The sequence below is a fragment of the Meles meles genome, chromosome 14 (genome assembly GCF_922984935.1).
Source record: "Meles meles chromosome 14, mMelMel3.1 paternal haplotype, whole genome shotgun sequence".
NCBI lineage: Eukaryota > Metazoa > Chordata > Mammalia > Carnivora > Mustelidae > Meles > Meles meles.
Genome location: NC_060079.1, coordinates 49,190,281 through 49,211,668, shown reverse-complemented (window position 1 = coordinate 49,211,668; position 21,388 = coordinate 49,190,281). Strand labels below are relative to the sequence as shown.

General features: G+C 33.8%; 1 long non-coding RNA gene across 1 annotated transcript in view; it reads right to left on the bottom strand.

Moving 5' to 3' along the window:
- LOC123925083 overlaps positions 1-20,526 on the bottom strand; it is a 33,890-nt gene extending 13,364 nt beyond the window's left edge. The window contains exon 1 of the long non-coding RNA XR_006814913.1: positions 20,436-20,526. This is a non-coding gene — a long non-coding RNA (uncharacterized LOC123925083). The remainder of the gene's footprint in view (positions 1-20,435) is intronic.
- Between the last annotated feature and the right edge of the window lie 862 nt (positions 20,527-21,388).

Genomic DNA, 21,388 nt, shown 5'->3' with positions numbered 1-21,388 from the left:
GAATACGATTTATTAATTCTGATTGATATTTTTTCAGTGTGACATTCACAATAAATGGTGCTAAGTGCCAGTGCTACAAAAATGAAAATACACATACATATGTAGATGGATATAGAGATACATACCTCTGTATTTAAGACACATAGTTTACTTGGGATGGATTTATAAACATAATTTTAGTAGAATATGTATGGAGTAATACAGAGGACTCAGAAAAGTGACGATCTAATGACCCGGGTTAATTATATTACACAAAAACACGCATATGACACGTTACGCACACACCTTACACCCATTCATTCATTCATTCATTCAATAATACAATCATACGTTGATAAAATATTTGAACAATGTTCTGACTTCTCTGGTTAACCTTATAAATAGCATTAAAATTCCTGCCACTTGAGTTGCAGGAAAAGAAATCCAACACAAGTCTGAGTGAAGATTCGTATTTCTGTTTTAAAGGCAGGAAAGCAAGCTGCACTGCCTTACCCGAGAGCAGGTGACTTGTTCTGGGAATCCTTTCTTTACTAGTTTCAGATTGATGTTGGCACAAACTTTCACTAGACATCTTTAGAATCTCTTCTACCTCTTGGGTAATTTGCAGATGTCTTTTAAAACAGTAATGATAAAAGGGGGTGTATTTTACAATTGGCTGCAGTGCCTTGGAATCCCCAGAAGTGGCTATCCGTGCTTTTTTATAAGCAGTGGAGCCTTTGTTAAACAATGCCTGTAGATTTCAGGGTCCTCCTGACTCAGTAACTTCTTCCATATTGTTATTATAATCAAAAATCCAGATTCGTAAACCCAAAGGCATAATAGGTAGTCTCTTCACAATAATGTTGAAAATGTCTGCAGAGGTTGAGTGAGGTCATTTTCTTGGGATCCCTAATCCATATGAGTCACAACTAGCCTCAAGTGTAGATTTAGTTTATGGCAAGTTTTACTCAGTAAGGATTGTTATAACTCATACCCTTTAAAATCTCTGTAACTGTTACATTACCTGGATACTAGGATGGTGGAAAACAGTTTACAGCATTTTCCTTCTAGCAAAACCAGCAGAGGACAAAACACTTCCTTTTGTCACTGTGATTTTATTAAGAACTCTGCAAGGGTGCTTGTAATGTTAGAAATGGCACTTCTCATGGCATTTATTTTCTTGAACAATACGAGATGAATATAAATTTTGGAACTAAATCTCTCAAAAACATTCTTTCTTAGTAAGTACACATTGCATTTTTTTTCATTTATATTGCAAGTGTACAGTTATCGGTCTAAAAGAACAATGTAGGAGATTGCAATGGACTAGAAGAGATTTATAGGATGAGCTCACTTTAAAAGGACTAGGGTTTATGAGTTTTCTTGAGAGATGGAGTGCTTCCCTTATTTACTCCAAGGGACAAAAACAATCAAATACTCTATGTTACTAGACCAAGATCACCAATGGGAAAACAGTAGCTGTAGTAAAGATGCACTTTACTGCATCAAATAAAATGTCCATATATAATGAAAAAATTATGTCTTAGGAAATGAAATTAGAAGCCCCAAGGGACTCAGAAATAAATACAGTAGAAATTGAATATTGCATTACATAGACCTTTAATTAGCCTTTGTTCACCAAAAAGTATCTTGCAATAGCAGCTTTATTAAAACACATTAAAATAAAATTGTGTTCTAAACATAAAATATAATAATAAATACTACATGTGACTGTATCTCAAAATAACACATTTTACTGACCAAGAAATAATTTATGACCTTTCCCCCCTTTTTTTGGACCTTTTTTTCCCTTAAAGAAAATAAAATATATGCATCCCTGAGTGGCATAAAGCAAATAGCCCATATAAATAAATATATTTCATATGTACTTTTAGCCTCTTATGAAAGTCAGTTCTGGCCCACAGGAAATATATGTACTGTTAATATTGCTGTATGTGTGAGTTAGTGGAACAAATGCTGTGTAATGGTTTATAAAACTAAATTCTAGTTCTGATATTTATCACTTACTGGCCATCTAAGGCCACTGCTCATTGATTTAACCTCTAAGGGAATTATTTTCCTTATCTATTAGAAAATGGCCTAATAATAGCCACTTACCTGAAAATGTACTGATGTGAATGCCTGGAAAAAAGAAAACTCTATAAAAATTCGCTACTGACTGTGTTGACAAAAAGTATTTTATATTTTTTCAAATATATTTATAATTAAAATTTAGTTTATTTCTCCCTATTCTTTCCTCCATAACACAGACAATAACACCATAAAATTGCATTATTGCTGTAGATTTATTTTATAAAGCAAATTGAAAATACTGCAAGCTGTATTATAGGTGGGGAAAATAAAGCAGTGACTAGTGACAATCATCCAGGTGATTCATATTAAAAAAAAAAAAAGGGGCGCCTGGGTGGCTCAGTGGTTTAAGCCTCTGCCTTCGGCTCAGGTCATGATCCCAGGGTCCTGGGATCGAGTCCCGCATCGGGCTCTCTGCTTGGCGGGGAGCCTGCTTCCTCCTCTCTCTCTCTCTGCTTGCCTCTCTGCCTACTTGTGATCTCTCTCTGTCAAATAAATAAATAAAATCTTAAAAAAAAAAAAACAAACAAAAAACACTTTTGAGTTCCTTAAAGAACTATGAAATAAATGGATTATTTTTTACTAAGAATTCTCTATTAATCACCTCCTATTATCCATATCTGTTTTTACATATTTATATAGAAATATATAGATGTAGAATACGGCTTTCAAAAGTTATGGTGGGAGGTCTGTCTTCATCTTGTATAACTAGTCAGCCATTATAGGCTTCCAGTCTTCCAAATTTTTGTCGAGTGCAATACCTACCATCGCCCCTCCTCCAAATTCACTGTGGCTCTGATTTTTGGCCCAAGGTTCTCTTACATCAACTGCTGAAATAAATTTCTAACTTGACTTCCAGACTCTGGCCTGGCTTTCTTCTTATTTACCCTTAGAGTTTGTGTTAAGCATGATTACTTAAAATGTGTGCTTACCATAAATTAAAAAAAAAAGAAATGCATGTACTTTACTTTCACTATATGACTTCAAAAAATTTGGAACTTAACATATTTCTGTGCTCCACATACTAACCAGTACTAGGTACTGAAGACTGTCTAGTATTTGGCAACTTGATGAATATAAAAACGATATCCTTTTATGATTTTAATACAAAGAGACCAATAATTAGAAGTGAAAAGAATTCCAATTTGGAAACAAAATAATTTTTTAAATGTAAATCATCTAAAAAATACTTGTTTTACGAATCTCTTCTGAGGACACTGAGGAAAATTTTTAATGGCTCTAAATCAGTTCCCTTAAAAATGTACTTTTCCAGCCTCAGGTACAAATTTTTTTATTTGTATCCGGAGTGCAAGTTGTATGAATTGTTCCTTCAACATGCATGCTTGCCTGAATTAATGTTCTTTACAGGAACAACCTTTTCCATTTCACTACCTGGTGAAATCCAGCACATCATTCACGACCAAGTTCATTGTAACATTCCCTTCTGAGTTCTTGCTAACTGTCAATAACCCTCTTCCTGTGGCAGATTTTATTGTTCTGTAGCTGATATTAAGCAGCACCTCATTCAGAACTAGTTGGTATATAATTCTATCACACTGAAATACAGGAGATGAACATCATTTCCATTTTCAATTTGTGAGTTTTTTTTTTAAATTAGGAACAATGTGCTGCATATTCATCTGTGTGTTTTTAACCCTTAGCCCAGTGCCAAGGATAGTGGGTGCTCAGGACCTTCTGGACTGGATTCCTTTTCATGTCGGTCTTTCTTAATGAATCAATATGTAGTTGGGCAAAATGGGCCCTGGATAAACCTGTAAACCATGCTTAGTTTTCAGTAACCACGGGTCTGCTTAAAAGTATAAAGGTTAAAAATTGCTTGTGTAGTATTACTTTAATTTTTCTATTAAGTGCAGTTTCTATAATGTGATAAACCAAGGGGTATTCTAAAGACAAATCCCTAAAGTTATCAGATAATTTAAAAACTATCAAGCATACTTTGCAAAAATGTATTGGCTACATATTTCTAGTTAAATAGTTGGTATGACTATATACAGAAGTATGCTTATATTGATCTAACGCTGTTTTACATAGAGATGCATTTTATTTTTCACCAAATCTAAGACCCAGTATATTCTAGGAAGCTCCATTGTTGATCTATAACTAGGAAAGGTAAAAAGAAAAAAAGTGGATACACTGTTTTTTTTTTAATACTTATCAAATAAGTTATGCTATGCTTACTTAAATATAGACTTGGCTCACTTGAATGCAAACACAAGACCAGGAAAATACAAGCATAATAAATTAGATAAGGTATTTCTAAAATCTTCTCACATCTAGAATCAAATGCTTCTGAAATACTTTGCTACTCAGAGTTCTTGATGTCACTTTTTCTTCCATATAAGACTGTACCATCAAAGACATAGGTGTTGGAATACTTTAAAGGAATTGTAAAGAACTAGTAGCCATCAGTTCCAAGTTCTTAAGCACATTTGCAGTTACATACACCAAGAGAATTTTTGATCCCTGAGAATATTTCTAGATATATTTCTAAACCATAACCTCTCTTCCCTCCTTTTCATATTACTTGTCTCCCTGGGGTGGGTGCTCTGCTATTGTCTTTAGGATTTTGTTCAAAGATACTCATACTCATTCTATAAGTCTTGATGCTGGTAATTTTCAGAGTTTGTATGATCATTGATAGCTACTCTATGACTGCTGCCTTAGATAGCTACTCTATGACTTAGATAGCTCTCTATGACTCTATGACTGCTGCTGTACTTAAAAGTACCCACTGCAAGATACTGTTGACTATGAGATGTATCTTAGTTTGTGATCTTAAAATATGAAAAAATATTTGACATAAAATCAGAGGAATATAGCATAATATTTATCGGCATCAATCTACAAGATTTCACTTTCACAATGTATACATATATCCTCATGTTGTACACTTTAAATATCTTATAATTTTATTTGGCATTTATGCCTCACTGAAGCTAAAAAATCCTCAGGATTTTATGTTTTACAATGGTTTAGGTATCTTTTAAAACGTTCTTTTTTTCCATTTTTAAACAACTGAAAGGTATGAAGCATATACACAAATCTTACTTTTACAACAAAGCTTTATTTTTTCTTACACGAATTAACTATAACTATATTCTTGTTCTAAATTGTTTATTTTTTTATTTTATTTTTTTGTAAATTTTTTTTTAAGATTTTATTTATTTGACAGACAGAGGTAACAAGTAGGCAGAGAGGCAGGCAGAGAGAGGGAAGGAAGCATGCTCCCTGCTGAGCAGAGAGCTCGATGCGGGGCTCTATCCCAGGACCCTGAGACCACGACCTGAGCTGAAGGCAGGGGCTTTAACCCACTGAGCCACCCAGGCGCCCCTCTAAATTGTTTTTTAGTTCAGTTATTGCCACTGAAAGTTGAAAGTTTGAAAGTTGAGAATCATTTCTTTAAAAGGAAATGCAGATTTCATTTCACAAAGATAAGCTATCCCCTTATTCAAAAAAATAAGTTCTTAGGATCTACTTCCCTGTAAATGGAATTGTTGAAACCTAAGATGTACATTTAAGTAACTTCACCGGAAGGACATTTCTAAGAATTAGTCAAAATCAGAGCCCTCGAAGTACAATGAAATCCCTAAAGTAAGCCATGTGTTAGTTATTTGAAGGTATCTGTAGATGGCGTCCAGGACTTCAGAGGTCGGTGCATTCACAATAAAAACAGATATATAGTCCTAAAATGCCACTATAATTTTCATGATAAAAATATGATATGTTTTCTTAGGACATTTTGCAACTCTTTCATTATTAAAACAATTCAGTGTCCAGATGTGATAAACCTGTAAATCAAAGAGTAGTTCATTATAAGGCAGCCGAGGCAGCTAAAACCTAGAGCCCTGTAGACCGTGTCACTAGCTTGTACTTCTCTGCATAGCAAAGCCTTTGTTTCCAGGTCCAGTAAGCTTACTACATCTTTTTATTTTTCCACCTTAAGTGGGCATGATTCTCAACTATGTTACATGTATAATATCCTTTAATTTTTGGAAAAGTCAAATCTGTATCTTCTTTGAGCTCCTTTTTGTTGAGGTAGTGGCTAGAGGAGTGAGGAGTGGGGATCTTACATCTAGTCCAAGCCCTTAGCTCATAGAAGTAAACTCCAGAGCCTCATTTACATCTCCTGGCTTTTTGTAGTCCATGCCTCTCCTTGCTGCTTCTCTAACATATCTTTGGGATATAGTGACCTCTCTGCTGCTTTAATGTCATCCTGAGGTGTTGAAATCTATTGTATCCTATGCCTGGATAAAAAATCTAAATTTCTTTTTTTGGGGGGAGGTAGGAAGTAGAGGTTGGCATGCTGCTTTTATATCGTTTTGCCCCCCCAAACCAGAATGAGAACATCTAATGGATCCTATGATCTTGCTGTTCTCATCCCCTTTCATCTCTCCCGAAACTAATTATCTATCATTATCTCCTTAAAGATCTTCCAGGCTCATTTCTCATTTCTGCCTTCCCTTTATTTCTGCCCCCATCTCCTTTCTTCCCTGCTCTTCATCTTCCTCTCTCCCTTGCTCCCTCCCTTCTTCTCTTTTAATTTTTTGATGGACATACTTCTTCCTAAGAAAAATAATATACAGCCTATGAGCAAATGGAATGAGGGGGGTGAGAAGAATAGGAAACTTTGAGAAAAATGAGCCCTGGTTGGTTTCATCCAATTATTAGCCTACCATATCTGCCGGGGGTATTACATAACCCAGAATTAGAGTCTGAGTGAGAAGATTTGGGGATGATTCATAAAATAATGAAATTTATTTAAATGGACAAAGCTAAGAATTTCACTTTTGTTCTTTAATCTTAGGGAAAGACTTATGTCCATGGACCTAAGAAAGTTGTGTTTGGGAATAGAAGATGTGAAAAACAAAGGGAGGAAAAAATATAAATAAGTGGACAGGTTAGAAAATTGAGGAGAAGAGTTGAAAGAGTATTAAATAGAATATGGACATTATGTGGCTGAGGAATTTGTTATATCTGCAGAACTTCAGCCATACTTTCTTCTAAGCCCCAGACCAACTGTGAATCTAAGCCATAAATCCTTGTCTTTAACTCCTCAAGTATATTCTCCAGGTGGCCTGAACTCTAACCAGTAAATGTATTATTCAGTGTGTTTTGCCATGTGGAGAGTAGAATTTGAAAAGTTCACCTTTTTCATTCTGATTGTTCTATGTGGACTCTTCTTCCTTTGAATCCATTGAGACAATGCCATGTAAATGTCATTCCAGACATTTTAAAAACAAATAATGGTAACTCAAGTTCATCTAGAAGACAGAAGCCAAAAGACAGGCATTGTGGAATTTAGGGGAATAAAATGGAGATAGCTACATGAGTACTCTGCCTTCAAAATTATGGTGGAATATATATATTTAGTCAGTTTAGTAATTCATTAAATATATATTATAACCATGTGCTTAATATGTTTTCAGGTGCTAAAACTTGGAAACTTGATCCTGGAAGTCAGAATAATCTGGGTCAAAATATTAGAAGCTATGTAAATGCATGTAAGTGACTCCTCACCTATGACAATGAAATCTCCCACCTTAGAGTTACTTTGAAGATTAAAATAATACACTTAATGCTTAGCAGAGTGCCTGGTTTATAAGAGATGCCTTGCAATAATTAAGTTCCATCTGTCATATCATGACAGATGAAAGACACTCATTCATTCATTGGGGATATATGAATGACCAGAGAGATCAGAAATGGCTCCATAAAATAAACAGCTGAATCTCTTTTTTTAAAATATTTTTTAAATAAACTGAATTTTATATTTATAAAATAGCTTTTTGGTTATTAGAAAATGATATTTGCCCAGTGTAAAAAGTCAAATATTCATACAAAGTAATAATAATAGTAAAAGAGTCAAGTGTTCATATAAAGTAATAATAATAGTAAGAGCTAATATTGATTGAGGGTAAATTAAGTGCTTGCTTTCATGTCTAATCTTTGCTGCAGTGCCATGTTTTAAAATTGATGCTGTTATTGTATCTTTTAGATGCTATACACACATGTGTATATATACACACATATACATAAAAAACTCACGTTTTATATGTATATATATGTATATAACCACACACAAAAACATTTTCTTTAAAGGTTTAAAGGTTTCTTTTAAGGTTTAAAATATTGAATCTTCTCAAATGTATTTGTTGTATTTTTATCCATAATTTATCCATAATTTCTTTAGTATCATTCAACAGAGTTTTGTCTTTCTGAAATAGAAATCTTATAATAACATCTTTTTTAGAAGAAGACCTTACTTACAAGTTTTATTACTGGGTATCTTTACATCATGCCAGGATGGATGGTAGATTTGGAAATAGAATATTCTAAACTAAAAAAACAAACAGAACCATGTGCAAGTTCATAGAAAGAAAAACATTATGTTATGATCTAGGACCTTTAAATTGATTACCATGGTTGCTAGACTGGCCAGTTGAAGGGGACATTTATTTTTTCCTTTATAGGGATGTGATACTATGATTTATAATAGATAATATTTGGCCTCTGTCCCTCTTCTGGCAAAAAACCCTCCTAAAACCCTTATAATTTCCTAAGTGAGAGAGCTTAAAAGTGTCTTTTTAATTATGTGAATGAGGTAACATTGGGAACACACCTGAATATGGGGGTTGGTGGCCAGGGGACCAACCATGTGAATGGAAGCTTGGAATTTTCACTAGTACCACCTTCCTGCCTCTCTAGGAAGGGTGGGGGTGCTACAGCTTGACTCAATCACCAGTGGCCCGTGATTTAATCAATTGTGCCATATAATATAGCCTCCATAAAACCCCAAAGGAATGGGGTTTTGAGAAGTTCATGCTTAGTGAATACTTGTGGGAGTGGCAAGAGAATTGCATGCTTGGAGAGGTCACCATAGCTCCAGGCCATTTTCCTATACTTGCTCTATCATCCCTCTCTTTTACGTGGCTATTTCTGATTTATGCCTTTTTATTATAAACTGATGATATTTAATAAGTAAATGTTTCTCTGAGTTCTGTGACCCATTCTAGCAAATTAATCAAACCTGAGGTGGAAGTTGTTGGAAAATAGCTAGTCAGTGAGAAGTATAGGTAATGATCTGGACTTGGAACTGGCAGCTGAAGTAGAGTGGGGCCAGTCTTGTAGGATTGAGCCCTTAATCTGTGATATCTGACATTATCACTAGGGTAGATAATGACAGAACTAATTTGAACTTCAGGGCATTCAGCTGGTGTCTGGAGAATTGTTTGGTGGTATGAAGGAACACCACACACCCACATATACCCACATGCACACACACATATACACATTAGAACTGGATACAGAACCCAAATCGGGAACTTTAGGGGTTTTTTGTTTTTGTTTTTGTTTTGTTTTTGTTTCTAATTGCCCATCAGAATGATCGGATTGCTCATGTAATCCTAGATTGCTGTAATAATTAGGCTGATTCCATTTTTGATGTTTAAATGTTGACAGCTTTTCAATTCCCATCCTTCCCTCTTCCCAGACTGCCCCACATCTCAGCAACCAAAAAGGCCCTCACATCTCTAGCTCCTGCAAAAGGGTGGGAATATCAAAAATAATCTGTAACCTGAGGTATAAAAAACCCACTCTGGCTTCATCCCTCATCACAGTAGCACCAAACTACTCCAACCTTTGCTCCCTTCTTCCACATCCCTGCTTGAGTTCTTTCCTAGCTGGGACTTCTTGCTGGTTGTGAGTACTAGATAAATGTATTTTATTCATAGTCATTGGGCTTTGTGTTGTGACATCTGTCGCAGCATCCAAGTACATTCCTGTCTGAGCAGTCATTTCTGCCTCTAGGTGAACTGATCAAACAGTTGCTGGTGTTAGACGAGGCAGTTAGGCTTTCACAGGATGCCTGGAAACCAGCAAAGAGGGAGTCAAGGCCTGTTATCAGGAAAGTCAGCAACTGTCCTGGCAGTGTGCAACAAACAGGCCACAGGAAGCCAGCTCAAACCACCCAGGTCGGAGACAAAGAAGGTTAGAGGCCCTGACCAAGTAAGGAAGAAAAGGTGTGAAACCCAGCACAGAAAGAAATACCCACCTCAAGTAATAAATATCCCACCCCTTAGTTAACAACCATCAATAAAAGATAGAGAAACGCCAGGTGCAACTCTCCTTTGAACTCTCCCGCTCTCACAGCTCCAGAGTGTACTTTCTCTGTAATAAACCCTTCCCATGCACGGCTCAACCACTGTCTAGTCTTTCCTTGAATTTTTGTCTTGTGATGAGATTAAGAGCCTTTGGCGCTGACCCAAGGATGGCTGGGTGAGGCCTCAGGGCCAGAGGTCACCCCATTCCTCCAGCAACACTTACAACACAAAAGGGGTAGTTGTTTCCTTTACCTCTGGATCCTGCTTTCATATGACAGAGTAGTAGCCAGTGGGGTATGAGGCAAACTGATACATTACACATCCAAATCGAGCCCATTCTTGGAAGCTCTGTCTGTGGAGCACTCTTCCCATGTTTACTGGCTGGATGCTCATAGCACAGGTGTGCAGATGTGTTGATAACAGAGCTTCTGTAAACCTGGTTCTCTAAAATATGGTATTGAGCACAGTCCACTTCCTGCCTCTGCCACCAATCCTTGGACTCTATCAATGTAAGCCTCTAAGAGTTTGGAGTTTATTTATTACAAAAGCTAGTGTTATGTTAAATAGTACAGACTGTCCCCAGCTGATGATCATTCAACTTATGATGTTTTTGACTTTATGATGTGGCAAATCTGATACTTATCAGTAGAAACCATACTTCAAATTTTGAATATTGGTCTTTTCCTAGGCTACTGATAGGTGGTAACTTCCTCTCTCCTGATGCTGGGTGGGGGCAGCAGCCACTGCTCGAGGTTGGTCATGTGATCACCAGGGTGAAGAACTGATATGGTTACAATCATTCTGTGTTTCAGTACAGTATTCAATAAATTACATGAGATATCTAACACTTTATTATAAAATAGGCTTTCTGTTAGATGATTTGCTCAACTGTAGGCTAATGTGAGCATGTTTAAGGTAGGCTAAGGTAAGTTATGGTATATGGTAAGTTAGGAATATTAAATGCATTTTTGACTTATATTTTCTACTTATGATGTAATCCTGCCTTAACTCAAAGAAAATCTCTATACTGTTTATTCTATGTAGTGATATGAATTATCATAATTTATCTAAGACAGTTATTTTACATCTACATTTTACTGGGAACTTTCCAACATTAACGACAGAGCCCAAGGTCCCCAACTCAAGAAAAGACTTGCAAGTAAGAAATATCAAATCAGGTTAAGCTATTTTAACTATTTGAAAGGATGTTTTTAGCACAAAATTATTTATGGATTATAGTCAAATTTATTTTTACTTGAATTATTTAAATCTTTAAAATAATTAGACAGATACATTAATTGACTTTGAGTATTTAAACCTATATTGAGAATACCAAGTGTCCTAAGCATGCCATCACAAATTATAGTCATGATGATTTCCAACCCCCCCAGCCATTGTATTGATGGAAAAGTACAGAAAGAGTGACAACTGACAAGGAGATTGAGATCTTTCAAGAAGCAAACATTAATGACCATCTGTTCCTTTGGGATTAATTATTTTTCTATAAATGTTTAATAGATTAAACAAAAGTATTCTTTATCAGAGCACATGCACATAACAGGAAGAATGATAGTAAGAATAGGAAGAGTAACAATAGGAAAAATAGTAACCAGGAGAGAATAATCTGTTTTACTGTATCTTGCTTAAATGCAAACAACCAAGGTAATTAAATTAATAATGCGTGAAAGTATACTTTAACAGAATTTTGTTTTGCTTTGTTTTCTGTTTAAAGATCTATCCTGATGACTTTCTAATGTTTGTTTCCTGTTACATGACTTTGGGGTTATTTCCTGAAATGAGAGAGAACAAATCGTAAAGACTTGATACTGAATACTTACTTGCTTATTCTCATATCACTAATTGTAATAGAACCTCATTTTTTTAAAAAGGGAATTTGAAAAAAGTTCAAATAAAGGGAGAAGAATGTAGTGGTGAGGTTTGAACTGGCACAAAATGTCTAAAGAGCTTGTGTTTGACTTGCCAAAAACTTCCTCTATGTCTTACAAATTGTACTTTCAGTTCCTGTGTTCCTTTTCTTTGTAGAGAACCTCTTCCAATTCTAAAGTTCTGTGATCCCTCAGATAATCTTTATTAACAGAAATAAATGAATAAATGTAGAAAAGTTTTACTGTTTTTCTAAGGTTCACTTTCAGCTCTTTCTCTCTTTAATATCCTAAGAATGGTGAAATGAAGAATAATATTAAATGAGAATTGTAAAAATGATAGATTACACAATGAAGCTGAAATTTTAAGAAATCATTTAAAAAGAAACTAGATGCAGGCTTTTAAAGATAAGCACTTAAGATTCTTATTGTGTATGACTATGTATGAAATCTGAGCATTATTTTAGCACATCTTTTGTGCTAAAAGACTTCAATGTGCAATGATGGCTCCTGATAATAAATTCTGGGATAAATATAATTCTGGATACTTATAATTTTATCTTGCCAAAGTCAACAAAAGTGGGAGAAATATTAGTAAGGCATTTTCTAATTGTTTTCTGAAAATCCCTTACTCAAAAATAAAACACTGCTAGAGGAATTTGAAAATAAAAAGTTTTCTTTTAAATTTAAAATGTAAGAATATATCTAAACCAAGAAAAATATGATAAACAAAGTTATTTTGACCCATTTTCAGTCCAAACCTATTTCTAATCCAAAGACTTCTTATTTTTTCAAGGTTAGCATAAATATGCATGAAATATGTAAAAGATCTTCATATTTCACAGATTTTGACCTTTTTGAGTTTGCCTCATGCATTTATTCCCACATCTTGCCATTTAAGTTCATTTTCTCTTATCTTCAGTCCACATATTTACTGGCCATTCAAATTAGTTACCAACCTCTCCATCAGAAGGTATTTATGTCTTTTTCTATAACTGACTTTGTAACTTCTTTTTCCCTTCTAGTATAAATTGTTAGTGATTCTTTGAGGATGCTTTTCTGTCTGGAGCATACAGAAAACAATGTGTTAATGCTCCAAACCACGGAATATAGAACAGACTTTCCTATACTCCAATATTATCCTGAAGTTGTGGTTGTCATATTGTTTTGTTTTTATTTTGCTTTTGGCTTTTTGTTTGTTGATTTAACCAAGTCAAATCAGGAAAAAAAAAATCCCTTTTAATTTTGGCCCTGTCACTTACCATTTTACAAAGTCAAGGAATTAAGGTTTTGAGAATTTCACAAAACCTTTCCTTATAAAAGCATTAACAAATGAAATAATCACAGCATAAGGTGTAATAGAACTCTGCTAAAAAATGTAGGTAGCTATTATTATTTGTCATACTCTTATCCAATGATGTTATCATTAGAATTATTTCTCAATTAACAAGTTATATTACTAGGATTAATAACAACAACAACAAAAAAACCTTAAAAGTCTGTAACATTGTAGTTTTAGAATGTACTTGGGAGCAGAAAACTGAAAATTTCACATGGGTGGTTAATGAATCCAACCATGGAAAACTCAGACAAAACTGGATACTCTGAAAGGAGACAGATGTCTTTAATCTTACAGAATAAATATGTGTTTTTATGGTTTTGCTGGTAAACCTAAACATTATATTTCTGTGATATTCCTATTAATTTCATCCTCTTCCAAATAACAATACCACTATCATGTTCAACTGGTCAAGAGCCACATCAGTTTGAAGATACATCCTTACTAAAGTGCCAAAAGGGATACTTTCTTATTAATAAGCAGTAAATATGATTTTGTCACTCAAAAGAAGGACAGGAAGGAAGGAAGAAGGATGAGAATGGGAAACTAACATGTGGTGAATATTTTATCTGTTTTGCTAGGCACTTCCACTTATATTACATCATCCTCTCAGTAACCCTATTTCCCATGGTAATAATATATACTATAATATAATATAATAATAAACCCGTGAAGCTTCAGAATAGCATTCCAGATAGTGAAATCACAAGGGTGTCTTGCCTCATAAAACTGGTTTCTGATAGAGCCAAGTTCCCCTGCCTGTAAAGGCAATGCCATTTCCCCACATCATGTTGATAGGGAGACCTTGTCCTATCAGTCTTATTTCTGGAAATAAGTCTAAAGTAAATAATCAGTTATTATAGGAGTAACTCTTTCAGTGAAAATACTGTGGATGAAATTATCTTAATGTAATATGTTTATCTCTGTGTGGATAGTATTTCCTCACACCGTTTTTAAATGATTTAGTAAATAATTTTTAAAACTCATAGAAGACCCAAATATATGATTTTCAAATTATAGTAACATGCTTCACTCATGTTTTACGATACTTCACATGGACAGTATCATTTAGAAATTATTTAAATAGTAGATTTCTTGAAAGACTGAGGAATTTTTGATAGTTTGTAAGAAAGAACACTAGATGAAGGTGGTAAAATACATACTATGTAAGTAGTCACCATGTTATACTATTTTTCAGGCGTTTAAAAATCCTGGAAAATGTGAATTATTTTTTTCCTTTATTTTGAAAAATCATAAAAAAAAACTATTCTTTTCTGCAAGGGAGAATTGCGTGAGGTGGGCCTTGCTTTGTTCTAACTCTATTACTTTCAAATTCCATATTAATCATTAGTAATATATTCCTGAATGCCATTTTTCTGTATTCTCATATACAGTATTTTTTGGTCCACCATGAACTATGTTATTAAATTTAAGATATTTAAGGGACACCTGGTGGCTCAGTCAGTTAAGCACCTGCCTTCAGCTCTGGTCATGATCCAAGAGTCTTGGGATGGTGTCCTGCATGAGGCTCCCTGCTCAGCAGGGAGCTTGCTTCTGCCTCTGCCTACCAGTCTCCCTGACTGTGTTCTCTCTCTCTCTCTCTCTCTCTCTCTGACAATTAAATAAATGAAATCTTTGAAAAAAAAATTCAGATATTTAAGGATAAAACAGTATGTTTGTGTGTGTTTTCAGTCTATGTGTATGCATTAATGCATGATCAGACTGATGATAGGAGACAACAATAAATTAATATTGAATTACTCCATTCATCTAACAAATTTTAATTTAGCTCTATAATATGCCATTTACTAGATTCATTAATTCATTCATACTAGAGGTCAGAATGGTGAATTAGATATTGGAGTCCTTGCTATATGAAGCTTAAAATCTAGCCTGGAAGGTGGTTGTGAAAGAAAAGCTGCACCAATACAAATAAAATCACAAATTTGATGTATTGTAAATACCATAAAGAAAAGGTGACTAATAGTTTGCTCAAGATAGACCTGGTTTATTTCTCTTGTGTTCTCTTGTGTGTGTGTATGTGTGTGTGTGTGTTTATGAAAGAGTAATTCCTTTCATTTTAAAAATGTCTTGGTTTGAAGGAAGATGTATAATAGTCACGGTAATTAATGTTGAAACATCCTTTTACTAGTGGGATGAGTCTTAATCATGATATATTTTTGTTGATACAGCATTATCTTCTGTTCGCTAGTATTTTTTTTTAATTTTTGCATAAGTGGTATGATTGCCAGGAATTATTGTGTGTGTGTGTGTGTGTGTGTGTGTGTGTGTGTGTGTGTGTAGTTTTTATAAGGTATCAGCATTGTTGGACTTGCTTTCTCTATGCCTTTTCATATCTTTCTGATTCTTTGGATTTTAAACTTGACAATATTTATCTATAAAATTATTTGGGGGATGCTCTTCAATAACATTACCTCTTTGTTTTCTATGGAAATACCTCTTAGAGTTTCCTTGCTGGGTTAATAGTTGGTAAATTATAGTTTCCTTGAGAGTTATTAATTGCATTCAGATTTTCAAAAATATTTAAGTAAAGGTATAAAACTAATGTCCTAAGAGTTTAAAAAAATTTTTTTTATGATGGTTATTTTATTCTTCCACTTCATGAAAATTTTGGAAAAATTTTGTGTTTTTCTGTTTTTGTTTAAATTAGGCTAGCTGGTGCTTTGCATATGGTTTATTATTTTTTCTGAGTGCTTTGTTTTCTATTCACAAAATATATATTTTATACTTATGATATATGTTATATTTTTCTATATTATGTGGGGATTTTTTTCCAAACACCACTGTGTAACCTGATTGTTAACTTTTAAATATGTAGAAATTTGAAGGTGTCATGAATCAAGTCATTGACTTCCCCTCTACAAAGCAACAACTGCTTACTTCACTCTTTAGAAGTTCGCTTTTCCAGGTGACATTGAAAATGTAACAAGACTTCACTTTGATAAATTTAAGTACCAAGAAAATCCATAATGTAATTTAGCAGCAGTGCTCAATATATGGGAAATAGTATTTCCAAACCAGACACTAAAAGTAAAACTTGCTTTGGAAATGCTAAGTCACATTTAAGCCTAAAAGATATGGTGAAATGCGATCCACTGTATCATGATTTTCTATTTAAAATTTAGTCATGCTTATTCCTCCACAGTCTTTCATAATACATGAAATTAACCAGTATAGTAAAATGGAAGTCAATTTTGATGATCCATTCTTCTTAGTCATCAATACTCATTCTATGATTACAAACTTCCACTTTTCTCCTCTCATTAAATTTGAAGTAAATACACATGCCTTTCCTCCAATGTCACTTCCTTGGTATAAGTCACCATAATTTCTGGCCTGAATAGTTGCAGTAGACTCTTAGTTTTTATTCCCGAATTCACATTTGTACTTCTCAAAACATTCTTGGACAATAGCCAGTATAATCTTTATAAATACAAGTCTGATAATATCACTCCAAATAAAAATATTTCCGTGGTAAAACTCATAGTAGATCACATAGGAGAAAACCTAGAAGTCGTTGGATGAGACTGACATTTTACACAACACAAAAGTCATGATTTATGACAGACATAACTAACAAGCTGGGCTTCTTTAATTTAAAACTTCTATAAGAGACAATGTCAAGAGAATGAGAGGAAAAGCCACAGACTAGGAAAAAAAATATATTAGTAAACTATATGTCCAGTAAAGACCTGTCACTCAAAATATACAAAGAATTCTTAAAATTCCACAATAAGAAAACAAACAACGTGATTTGAAAGTAGGTCAAAGTCTGTCCTTGCAGATGCAAGTAACGGTTCTTTATGTTTTCAGTTACATACATTCTGAAAAAGGTAAAACTGTGAAGATCACAAAAGGTCAGTGATTGCTGATGGTTGGGGATGGGGTTGGGGAGCGAAATAGAGCACAGGATTTTTAAGGCAGTGAAAACACCCTGTGTGATTTCCATAATAATCAATACATATTATTATATATTTGTCCAAACCCATGTACAATACCAGTAGTGAACAGTAATGTAAACTGTAGATCTGGATAATTATGATGGGTCAGTGTACGTTCATCAGTTATAACAAATACACCACTGTGATGAGGGATGTTAATTATTGGGGAAGCTGCATGTGTGAGGAAAGGTTATTATGGGAAATCTCTGTACCTTCCTCCCAATCTTGCTATAAATCTAAAGCTGCTCTTCAAAACTGGTAAACAATAAAGAATCTCAGTGGCTTTACATTCTCTTAGATACAAATCTGAAATAATCATCGTGGAATGCAAGGCCTCGTGATGAACAGAATTCCACCTGTATATCTAATTTCACCTTATTCCACCTTTGATCTCTCTTGCTTTGGTCATTTTATCAAGTTTCACATATGCCAAACTCTTTTTCCATTTGAAAATTGTGTGCATTTGGTTCATTTTGCCTAGAATAGTCCTATCTTTATCTCTTTCCCCTTTACTAGATATCAGTCTTTGTGTAATTTTTCTCAGAGAGGTACATTATAAACATTGAATCTGTAGTTGAATCTCTTCTTTCATATGATTTACTATGAATTGTAATTACATATTTTGTGATATATTTATGTCTTCACTGTAGTATTAGTCCCAGTTGTCAAGAACTGTGTCTGTCCACCAATGCATAACTAGCATACTTAGCATAATGAGTAGCCCATAGTCACTCAGAAATGTTAGTTTTGACTGACTGATTTTACTGTTAAGTAAATTTCTTTTGCATCATTATATTATCTTGTCCTTATAGTAATCATAGGTGACAGGTTATTATTCATATGTTGCAGATAAGAAAGCAGAATATTAAAAAGCAAAAAAAAAAGAATATTAAAAAGCATTCTAATTCTAAAGTAATATAAATCCAGAAAGTAAAACATGTTCAAATTCCCATTCCCATTCCCATTTACTTAATATTTGTTTATTTTTATTCTTCTGAAGATGTATTAAATTGGGCAAATCAAGAAATCCATGGTGTTCAGTGGTTGAGTTATCCAAAAATGATTATGTTAAGCAGTATGAAGATTCCTCAAAACGTTAAAAAATTGAAATATCATACTATTCAGTAATTCCATTACTGGGTATTTACCCAAAGAAACAAGAACACTAATTTGAAAAAAAATAAACGGACTCCTGTGTCTATGGCAGTATTATTTATACTAGCTGAGCTATGGAAGCCACTTAAGTGTGCACTGACAGAAGAATGAACCAAAAAAAACGTAGTATGTATACACAATGAAATATTACTCAACCCTAGAAAAGAATGAGAGACTGTGGACTCTGAGAAACAAACTGAGGGTTTGGGAGGGGAGGAGGGTGAGGGGTTGGGTGAGCTTGGTGGTAGGTTTTAAGGAGGGCACATATTGCATAGAGCACTGAATGTGGTGCATAAAAAATGAATCTTGGAACACCAAAAAAAAAAAAAATAAATTAAATTAAAAAAAAAAGAATAAGATCTTGCCATTTGTGACAATATGGATGGACCTGGATAGTATGATGTTAAGTGAAGTATAACAGACAGGAAAATACAAATATGGTATGATTTCATTTGTATGTGGAATCTAAAAAACAAAACAAGTGAACCAATAAAAAACACCCATAACAAGCAGAGAACAAAAGTGGTTGCCGGAGGGGAAGGGGGGTGAGAGGATGGGTAAAATGGATGAAGGGGAGTGAGGGGTACAAGCCTCTACTTATGGAATGAATAAGTCATGGGGATAAAATGTATTACAGCATTAGAATTATAGTGAGTGATTATATAGAGACAAGTGGTAGCTACAGTTGTGAGCACAGCATAATATACAGTTGTCAGATCCCTATGTTGTACACCTGAAACTAATATCACATTGTGAGTCAACTGTATTTTAATTTAAAAAATATATATTTTAGGAACAAATCCTAATTTTTGTCATAAGTGGCAAAAATACTAACTTGAAAACTTCTCAGTTTTAATTGCTATGTATTTCTTATACTGTTAGCTATTTCATAACTATATTGATACAAATTTTTGAAAGTATATAAAATATTTAAGTGTAGATAGCTGGGCAAAGAAAGTAAAACTTTGGAAAAAAGGATAATAATAGGATATTTATAAGATAAATATCAAGTTATACACAAAATGCATACTCGAAGTAATCTGAAGATTAAAACAGAATTCACAAGAAATACAAAACTGGTCTATGAGAGAAATGGCTCTCATGGGTCACCACAAGGAAGACAATATACCAATTAATGGGTAACATCTTCGATAACAGTTCTACAGTGAAAATAATAATGAGTTTCATGGTGATAAATACTCATCATCCCTCAATATAGGCTGATGGATAAGAGTAAAAATTAAGTTTCTGTGGAACAAAATGATACAGCCTCAATAACCCTCTGTACAGAGCCATCATTGGTATTTTAGTTCAATTATCTTATCTGAACAGACACAAAATGGCAAGTTAAATGCATACAACTTTACAGTGATCCTTCTAGCTATCTTATCCCAAGCAACTAGTCTCTTTTTTTCCTGAGAGAAAAAAGTCTCACGTATCAGATTTAAATAGTTACCTTTAGTCTTGGAACACTGAAAAAATAAAATAAAATTTAAAAAAATATTAAAATTCTGAAAAAAAGTTACCTTTGATTTCAACTTAATGATTTTGTTTCCTTTATATACTATAACAAGTGCATGAACAGCTAGCAATAAATAGATCAGAATTGCCCTGAGGTGGTCCATATGACAAATACAAGATTACTTCGGACTCATTCAACACACAGCTCCTTTCTCAGTTTTAAAATGTTCAAAGGACTCCTCAGTTGTGGTTTTCACCACTGGATATAGCCTGACATGTTTAACTTACTTCCAAAGCTACAATTCTAAAAGAATATTTGATACACTATTACTTTCATCTAACATTATCCTTATGTAGAGATGACCCTGTAGTTTTTAGATAAGAAAGTTTTATTATACTGCAAGGTCAAAAGTACAGTATTTAACTTAAAGTGATGTAGTCTTACCTTTTTTCTGAATTTGCAAAATTTGTTAGGAGAGCTCCACAATATATAGCAGCTAAATTCATAGGCTCAATTTAAAGTCAGATACAGTTTTATTAAATGACTAACTTGAGAAAACCTGACTAGAGTAGAGAATTTAATAGTTAAGATTAGATGATATCATGTGTTAACTGAAAAAGCTATAAATTAAATGACTCAGCAGCTTCATTATTCTTTGTATCAAAGGCTCAGAGGCTAATGATCTCATGTATCTAGAAGGAAACAGGCAGGGAAAGAAAGAACAGTTCTTTACAATGTTGTCACCCAGAAGCAGTGTTATATATTCATTAAGTAGTTATTTATTGATGAGAAATGTTAAAAACTCTAGTCTAATTTATGTACATTGTCTCAAAGTCAGATTGATAAAAGGTCTGGTTTTATGAATTACTTCCTCAAGTCAGATTGCTGAAACTTGAGGTGTTTAGTTTGAATTATATCAAAACATCCCTATAACTATCATAATACAGAGTGAAAGCTATTTCTGGTAAAAGTTATATTTTTTAGAACATTTGGCTAGAACTTGTCATGGTGGATTGAATGTATTTTAAATTGAATGTTATGTAAGCCTTTAATAAAGATGTGAATGCAAATCATTTAGGAACAAGGAAACTAAGCTAAAGTTAATTTTAGCTTTCCTCCATCATTTTAAATTATTGTTTCCTAGAGTGAGAGCTATCAAACCAGAAAGGCGTTTGCAATGTTTTGTGCAAATGACAAATAGCAATGTTTCCAAATGTGTTTGCAGACAACTGCAAACAACAAAGACAACTTCCTGTAATCCTAAAACCAACGAAGAAGAAGGAAAAAAACAGAACAAAACTATTTTCAGCCACATGTGGGTAGAAATAGATGTTTTTCTGTCACAGAAGAAAAAATAAATGATTGACAATAGATTCAATTTATGAACATATGCATGG